The sequence below is a fragment of the Nicotiana sylvestris genome, chromosome 4, assembly GCF_000393655.2.
Source record: "Nicotiana sylvestris chromosome 4, ASM39365v2, whole genome shotgun sequence".
In the NCBI taxonomy this organism is placed as follows: domain Eukaryota; kingdom Viridiplantae; phylum Streptophyta; class Magnoliopsida; order Solanales; family Solanaceae; genus Nicotiana; species Nicotiana sylvestris.
In genome coordinates this window covers 43757943-43767591 of record NC_091060.1, presented here as the reverse complement: position 1 = coordinate 43767591, position 9649 = coordinate 43757943, and the positions used below count along the sequence as shown (strand labels likewise).

General features: G+C 36.3%; 1 pseudogene; it reads left to right on the top strand.

The window, feature by feature from the left end:
- Positions 1-2173: 2173 nt before the first annotated feature.
- LOC104238801 (putative late blight resistance protein homolog R1A-3) lies at positions 2174-9268 on the top strand (annotated as a pseudogene).
- The last annotated feature ends 381 nt before the right edge of the window (positions 9269-9649 follow it).

Here is a 9649-nt window from a genome sequence, read left to right as displayed (position 1 = left end):
AGGTTCATCATACGAGCTAATGTTAGCTCTTCTCCAGTCTCCTGGCACAAGTGTCGAAGGCAGGCAACCGTCCTCCATACTGAAGGACTTACCTGTGCCAAGCACACTTGGTAGCGAGGCAAAACTTCGCAATTACGGAATCAAGCTCTCCACTCAAAGAAAACACACCTAAAGTAAAGGGATATGTATAAAATATGTAAATTCTTCCCTGGGAAGGGTCACTCGCTATGATAGATCAGGAGCAATGATGTCCAACTCATGGCAGCGACAGTCTTCCTTCACAGTAGGAATACTGGAAGGACGAATGGAATAAGGATATCTACTAATAGCCCATGTACGAGGGTTAGCAGTAGGGAATTTCTCTTTAAAATCCTTTGTGGTTCTGAGTCTTCTTGGGATGATGGAACCCACCGTTGGAGGAGCAGAGTCCTCGGCCTTGTTCTTGTTCTTTGAAGAACCAATGCGTTTGGAAGAAGAAGCCATTAAATAAGAAGAAGGAAAATAGTTTTTGTTTGGAAAGAATTAGAAAAAAGATGGAGAATAAAAGATACAAATCAGAAGGGAAGAAATATGAAGTGCATAGGAGAAGGTTGATGCGTGCAAGTAAAATTTTGGCGGCAAAATTCATGGCCATGATTACCTTGATAATCGGCAAAAAATGTGCTGAATCATGGGATGACGCATGTTTGGGGCATTAAATGCAGAGAGATGTGAGTCTAATCAACCGTCAGAAGCTTTCAAAGGAATTTATAATAATTCTCGCCAAAAGAGTGTTTCTACCAACTTTCCGGTAACACAAAATTATGTCACCGGAAAGTAGGGAGACTATCTGTATAGGGTAAAATACAATATGACACGTGGTCATCTGAAGGAACACGTAAAACCCAAGACGGAGATGGCCACCGAACACAGTTATTCCGCTTATCACCGGAAGGAATAACGATCATAAAGGTGTATTAAATGCTCTGCGTCCGGTAGCATTTAATAAAAAATATTTTGCATCATTAAGGGCGACTGCCCGTTACAAGAAATTTGGCATTTATATCCACCGTTATATCTTCATCAATGACTCTCATAATTGATATTAAAGGAGGGAACGATCCTAGGACCTCCTTCCCTAGACCCAACTATAAATAGAGAGCTCAGTTATCTTTGTAAAAGACACGAATTCTCTGACTAACTTATATTACATTCTATACAGAACTTAAATACAATTTAACTTTCTCGCTTTTTGATCTCATCATTATTGTGCCCGGAAACCTTGTTCCCCGATTCATCAACTCTGCTATTTCATCTACATTTTAAGACTAAGTATTATATATTTCTTTCGTTATTTCTTTATTTTAGGATCAAATTAGTTTGCTTGTCTAGAAACCAGAAACAAATTCATGAACTGTGTTTTACGGGTAAACAACAATGTGAGATGCAGCTTGCCATGGCTGCCGGCCTGATCCAGGTCTAGCGGTAAGTAAACATAATAATTTCAAAAGAATCTATTTAAAATTAATCAATCGTCGACTTGGCTGAAGTAATTAAGCCAAAGTCATTTTATAATCAAGTCATTCCCGTCATTAGCGCTGTGGGGTCGTGGAGTATTCAGCCAATAACCGGCCCTAAGCGACCAAAATATTCAATAAATAATAGTAATAATATGTGTTAATTAATGACACTAGCTCCATGTTATCTATCTGGACTGGCACCGGTTTTTTGGGTTTCAGCCTCTCACGTTATCTTATGAAGGAGATAAAACACAATATAGAACTTCTCAAGGATCTCTTGTACTGGTAAACTAATACAAACAAGAAGAGTCTCAAGGAAATTAAAGTACCAATGAAACTACCTTAACATTGAACGGCCAGAGCTGAGAGCCCACAGAGTAATGGAATCACCTTGCAAATATTTTCATGGGCTACCAACTGTACAGACTTGTTAAAATTGTCTCTCGATGCATTAAAAATTATACTGTATTACAGAAAGACCGTTTAAATAATTTCGAATGCGAGTCAACTTTTTAAAAAAAAAGAGAGAGAGAAACTATTCGGCTACATGACACTTCATCCTTTATATACAGCTAGCAGGGGTAAAGTGAAGGTCTCATCACTACAAGCTGAAAACACTATCCTCTGAAAAATTATCTTTTTCAGATACGTTCTTGTTTATCCAAGAAAGAGAGATGGCAGATGCAGTGGTGGACTTTCTGGTGGAGAACCTGTTGCAGCTATTAAGTGAAAATGTGGAGCTGATTGCAGGTGTTGAGGGAGACTTTAAAAATCTGCTGGAAGAAGTTCAACGCCTAAAAGCCTTCCTTGACGATGCTGCAAAATACCACAGTGACGGAACTCAGTGGAAACTGTTGGGGGAGGAGATTCAGAAAACGGTGCATAGAGCTGAGAATGCCATTGATAAGTTCCTTGTTCAGGCGAAGCTTCACCAAGAGAAAAGTAAAATGGGAAGGTTGCTGGACGTGGCCCATCTGGCTACAGTCAGGAATCTTGCAGCTGAGATCAAAGGCATCCATGAGCAAGTGAAGGAACTTCGCGAAAACAATCAACAAGCTTTTCAGCCCAAAGCATTTAATGAACTGCCTAAAATAGGCGCCTCGGAAGCGACGCCGGTATGCCTGAAACTCAAAAGCAGCTACTTTTCTTCTTCTGTATATCACAAACCAAAAATAGATGAGCTTGTTGTAATAATAATAATAATGAGCAATTCATTTTTTAGAATAATGATGAAAAATAAATAAGAAACACTCCCTATTATGTTAACACTTGTCTCTCTATTTCAGCTTGCACAACTTAATTTTACATGTATATATTTTCTGATTCTTATCGGCTTCATATATTAAAAATAATACCTGCAAGACTCGAGGGTAAAGATTCAGACAAACTGTTTTATATAAACTGTGTGTCTATTTCTTTGCACAAAAAATATTAAGAAATAGACATCACCAAAAACCAGCACCGCTTCTTTACCGGCGGAATCCACCACCGCTACTCCGCCATCCATCTTCACTCATCGCTGTACACCACCAAAAACCAGCAGCCGCCGCTAACATGAGAACAAACCACCGTTAACCTTATGGCAACAGAGCCCCCACCAGACCAAAAAAGATCTGACCCATTCTTCTTGGAAGCCAATATCGTCCCTCAATCTTCCTCCACGGTCCACCTATTGTTGGGAATAAACCCCTTACCAAAATAATATTCACGGTAATAAAGCGGAATAATAATGTAGCACCGAGATATGGTAATTAACAAGAATAAAAGAGTAACAATGACACCAAGATTTTTACGTGGAAAACCCTTATGAATAAGGGGAAAAACCACGACCCCGAGAGGAGCAACTGATATCACTATAGTAAGGAATTTTACACTTTGTAGGTCGGAGATAAATACTCCAAAGACCACTACAACACTCAAAAGAAATAACCCTCTTTTGATATTCCCACCTCACTACAATATCGCTCACTCTCTATTTTCCTCACAGACTATTTTCTTATACCTTGTCTGTGAAACCTCACTCTTTCTTTCTCTCTTTGTTGGTGTGAAGAAATGAGAGTTGAAGCTCTCCTTTTATAGCCAAAGCTTCACCCTCTAAAGCCTACAATATTTGACAATTTACACACACTTTTCACAATTCAACAAAGTTGGCTACCAAACCAAAGAAATTCAACAAGGTTGGCTACCAAACCAGACTAATTCAACAAGGTTGACTACCAACCAAACCAAGTCAACAAGGTTGGCTACCAAACCAAAGAAAACTCTTATTAGGCACATGCCTAATGCTTCTTCAATGAGATGGACATCATCACCTAATACTTCTTCAATGAGATGGACATCATTACCTATTACCATTTCACGCACTCCATCAAAACCAAAATAACACATCTTCCCCCAAATTTTTTATGAAAATGGGTTTTTTACTGCAGAAGTTTGTTAGCAGTAAGTAGGAATATGCCTACTTTCCAACTCCTTTACAATGCAATCCTCACAGTTAATCTCGTCATCCGCTCAAACTTTCTCAACACAAATCTTTGAAAATTATACCCATCTCAGTACTCCACATTTATTTGCTGCTTCTAAATTCTTACAACCACCAAAATTATAGCTAAATCTTGAGTATCTACACCTTAACTTGCAATCAAAAGCATCAATGGAAGTGAATACTTATTAAGAAGAGGAAAGAGGGGAAAGAAGAAAATGGAAGAAGAGGAAAAAATAGATTAAGAAAAATCCTAATCGTTGAGCGGGGGTAATTGACTCATTCTATACTAAAAATAATTTTCAGGAAATCCTTTTATAATCCGGATTCTTATTTCTGAACGATATTCCACGATCAGGACAATTGGCTGAATCCCGTAAAACTATTTCATAGAGTTCATTGATATCTTCTTTATTTAAAGCAAATTGACTTCGATTCTTGAATAATTCACGTCACTTCTGCTTCTATTGGAACACAAGATTCCCCTTTTTTGTGGGAAAGACCCATATCAATAATTTCGATTTTACGCATGGACAAGCAAATTTCTACCAACAAAGAAAAAAGTAATAAACTGAATAAGAAATTTTTAAATCAACTTGAAGTTTTAGAAAAGAAATCTTTTTCTCTCGATATACTCAAAAAGAAAATTATTCCTAAAAAATAGCAGATGAAATAGAAGGCGCCTCCTTTCACAACTATTTAGATTTTCTATCGGGCTCTCCAATCTAATTCAAGGTCCAATCATTATCAATGCATTAATTAATAATAGAAAATTTATTAGGATAAAACAATTAAATTTGTAATTGTAGGCTAAAAGGAACATATCAATCCGAAAAATAGCCGGGTATTTAATTTGATCTTCCGATGAGTCTTTTATCTGTCGAGTTTCTAACTTCTTGATCTACATTCCAACTATTGTCCTCTTCTGATAATACACGTGTTAAGACCGTGTGTTTACCAATACACAAACATGATGTAATTACAACAATAATATATTTAGTACGAGTAAATTGATATGACACAAAATAATATGATTTAATTTGGGATGATCACTATATAATAGAAGTCCTATACACAATTATAATGCTTTTGCATATACTTCTAAAATCGATTACTTAGCTTTAATTCCTTATATTGTCATAATTCTACACATAAAAAATTATATTATTCTGTTATACATGGATTCAGTGATTGATTTTGAAAGTTCAGTATATACACTACAAGTAAGTAAATTAGAATAAAATAGTGAATAATCAAAACATAAAAAAAGAGAAATTTCTAAAATTGTAAGCAAATATATTATTACCCCCATTTGATACGTCTTATCAAATAATTTGGGCTCATTTTCTATTTAAGAGTTTTGAAAGATGCATATTTGGTATATATCAATTGGATCAGCATTTCGCTTTAAGGTTTTGTTCTTTATATATATATACACGAAGTATATACACTACAACTAAGTTAATTAGAATAAAATTAAGCGCATAATGAAAAAAAAAAGTTTAAATAAAAATGAGAAAATTTTGAAATTAACTAGTGGTTTCAGTAGAATTTTTACCGTTGTACTTGCAAAAAATTAAGATGACTCGCTTTGCTTTCTGATGCGTTCCATTCATTATCTTCAACAGGGTCCTTCTTGGGAGGATGATGGAGTGGTCGGCTTTGATGAGGAAGCGAACAAACTGATCAAGCGACTTGTTAAAGAATCAAAGGATCTAGATATTATTCCAGTGGTGGGTATGCCGGGACTTGGAAAAACCACACTTGCAAGAAAAATCTACAATGATTATCAGCTTTCATATGAATTTTTCAGCATCCTTTGAGTTTATGTCGGCCAGGATTACAAAATAAAGAATATTTATCTTAATATTCTCAGATTCTTCACGAAACGGATCGAAGAATATCAAAATGAGGATGTGGACGAATTAGCTAATGTAATATCTGGTTTTACAAGTAAAGGAGGTAGATGTCTCATTTTTTTAGATGATGTGTGGGAAACAGCAGTCATTGATGTTGTAACGAAAGTTTTTCCAGAAAACGGAAAGGGGCATCGAGTCATGATGACGACGCGTGGCAATTGTCTGGCTAGCTATGCGAATCCAAATCCTCATAGTCTGAAATTTTTGACTTCAGACGAAAGTTTTGAATTGTTGGTAGCGAGAGTTTTTGGCAAGGGAATTTGTCCTAATGAGTTAGTAGGACTTGGAAAAAGCATTGCACGAAAATGTGAGGGTGTACCATTTGCAGTAGTGGTAATTGCAGGAGCATTAAGATCGGTCATCCGAACACAAGTGATTGGATAAGAGTTGAGAAAAATATGGTTCAGCATCTTTATATGAATAGAGAAGAAAGCTGCTATAAATGTGTGGAGATGAGTTATGATCGTTTGCCCCACGAAGTAGAGACGTGCTTCTTATACTGTGGTGTCTTTCCTCGAGGATTTGATATTCCTTCTTGGAAAGTGATCTGCTTATGGATAGCGGAGGGGTTAATAAAGCACCAGGACACATATACTCTTGAGGAGATAGCGGAGTTTTATTTGAACGATCTTATTAGTAGAAATTTACTGATATTGCAACAGAGGAGGTTTGATGGTCAAATTAAAACATGTCGTCTTCACGACATGTTGCATCATTTCTGCAGAACAGAGGCTGGTAACAAATGGCTTTTCCAGGAAATACGTCTAACATCCGATCAAGTTATTCCTTCCATACAAGACCAAGATACTCATCGTCGATTGTGCATTCAACCCTCTATTCTGAATGACTTCCTCTCCAAAAGACCTTTTGCAGAACATGTGAGATCATTCTATTGTTTTTCCTCAAAACAATCAAAAAAGATCGAGTTGTCTCCTAACATCCTAGTCATCCCCAAAGCTTTTCCCCTAATTAGGGTCATGGACATTGAATCCCTCGAATTTAGTTTCTCTAGGAATTTTAGCCATCTAATTCATTTGCGGTATATTGCTATCTCTGGTGATTTCAGAGATCTTCCTGAACCCTTTGGTATATTCTGGAATTTACAAACTCTTATACTTAATACAAGTACCTTAGAGCCCACCCTTGAGGTAAAAGCAGATATATGGAACATGTTACAGTTGAGGCATCTCCATATCAACATACCTGCAATTTTGCCACCTCCTCCCCCATCAGGAAAAGCTTTTTGCCTACAAACTCTTTCTGTGGTTACACCAGAAAGTTGCAAGAAAGATGTGCTTGCAAAGGCTTGTCAAATCAGAAAATTGAGCATTCGAGGGAAAATGGCGGGTTTTCTTGAAACTAAGGGTGAAATCAACAATCTTCAAGAGCTAAAGTGCCTGGAACATCTGAAACTGTTGAATGATGTTCTTTACATGAATGACGTGCTTCATCTCCCTCCAACATTCTCCCAACTTGTACGTACATTGAGGAAGTTAACTTTGGCAAACACAAGATTTGCTTGGAGAGAGGCGGATAGATTGGGCCAATTGGAATCCCTTAAGGTTTTAAAGTTGAAAGAAAATGCATTCACCGGTTATTCCTGGAAGCCAAAGAATGGATTTAGTGCACTCCAGGTCTTGTGGATTGAAAGGGCAGAATTTAAAACTTGGGAGGCTTCGGAGCTTAACTTCCCCGTGCTTAGGAACCTTGTTCTTATCTCCTGTGATAAGCTCGAAGCTGTGCCGCTTGAGCTTGCTAATATACCTAACCTTCATGAGATGCGGCTGGAGAACACAAGCAACGCGGTCAAATCTGCAAAAGATATACTGGAAAGCAAGATAGCTAAAGGCATCAAATTCAACCTTACCATATTCCCTCCTGAAGCTGGATCCAAGGCCACACAGTAAAGGTCAGTCGAATTTATTTGTATTGATAGTCTTCACTATACTTTTGTCTGCACGACTTTATTCTTTTTCAGATGGCATACACTATCCATGACCGCGTCCGTCTCAATTAGTAAAACTGTATCTTGTGTAATTATTTGATTTTTCTGATATAGCAATAAATCCACGAAATTGCATAGTTTACCTAATTCTCCCCTTTACATTTTGAACTGCACTCTTCGACCAAGATTCAGAAAAGAAAATACCCTTCTTTTTAGTCCAACATAAATTAATCTCTTTAATAGTATACTTATATACTATATGTATTATTAGGGGTGGGCATAGTTTGGGCAAACCCGAAATCCAAATTGAAATCCGAATTTTTTGATTTTTTTGGTTTGAATTTTCGGATTACGGGTTGGATTTTGGATTTAGTTTTTAAAATTTTTAGATTTCGGATTGGATATTTTAATACTTCGAATTTTTGGTTATCCAAAAATTCGAAATTTTTATACTTTATATTTAGCCAACTATCCATATGGCAATAGCAATAAGTTCAATACCTACCCATTAGATATTATCTCATATATTCAATATTAGTTACTAAGTTAGTGTGAAATACTTTTTATTTCGACACGGCTTTACTATTTCTACTATTATCTGCCGTATTAATGTCTCTATTGTATTTTTTTTTATTTATAATAATCTCATTACTTGAATACTTCATTTGGGTGAATAAGTAACTTTTCAAGCAATTTAACATGAGTACTTCACTTGAATATTCATTTTTGTAAAAAGAAGAAATATCTCAACTTATAAACTCAAAACCGAAAATCCAAAATATCCAAACTAATTAATCCGAAATCGAACTTTAAAAATCCGATCCAATCCAAACTTATTTAGATTGGATTTGGATTGTTTTTTCTTCAATCCGAAAACTGAAAATTCAAACCGAAATTTGTATAAGCAATCCGAACGGCCCGAATGCCCACCCCTATGGATTATTATGAATGATTTAATGGTTTCTTTAAAATCTCTCCGCAACAGTTTTCTTTTCTTTGTTTCCTGGTTTTTCATTTACTAATTTTCCTCCTTTCTACAGAATAGAATCGTGACATTGAGCTTGTTGGGAGCCTGGGGCAATGGATACGGTGTCACCACATTTCATGTTTTATGCAGTCAAAGTCATATGATAAGATTGTTCCAGTAAAGAAAACTTGCTACCTTTTGTTTATTCAAGCATTGTGATTTTTGATTTTAGTCTCAGTGTGGTTTTGGAGATATGTTAAATAAATGCACTCCGCTCTCAGCCTGAAACAAACACCTTTCCTGGGTCTGTTGCATTTCGAGTTCCTAATCATGTGGAGGGTTTTCTTTTTGAGTTGTAAAAGTACTGTTTGCATCTTTCCCATTCTGCTTTGGTTGTATTTGCTTTGTTTCCTATTCTTGTAAGACTGTTGCTTTCAGCTATCGTTGTTTTGTTGAGACATGTTATTCCAAAATTCATAGCTAGGGTTGTGACCAAACCCTAGTGTGAGTATTTAATGGGCCTTGAATTTTAGGGTTTAATTGTTTATGGGTTAGTGATATTTAGCTTGATTCATACTTTAATTGTAAAATTGGTAGTTGCAAACACTGATTCGTGCCTTTATGACTTAGACTCTTCTTGAGAAAGAGGGACTAAGTTCCAAATAAAGAGATTGATAGCCCCAATTAAAGGGTTAAACCTAGAGATAGTAATACCTGACTTGAGCCAATATTATTTGTTAGGCATGAACACTCATTTGGACTTGAGAAAGCCAAATTGGACAAAGTCACTCAAACTACCGAGAGATATAGAATGAGCACTTATGTGTGATGATTATA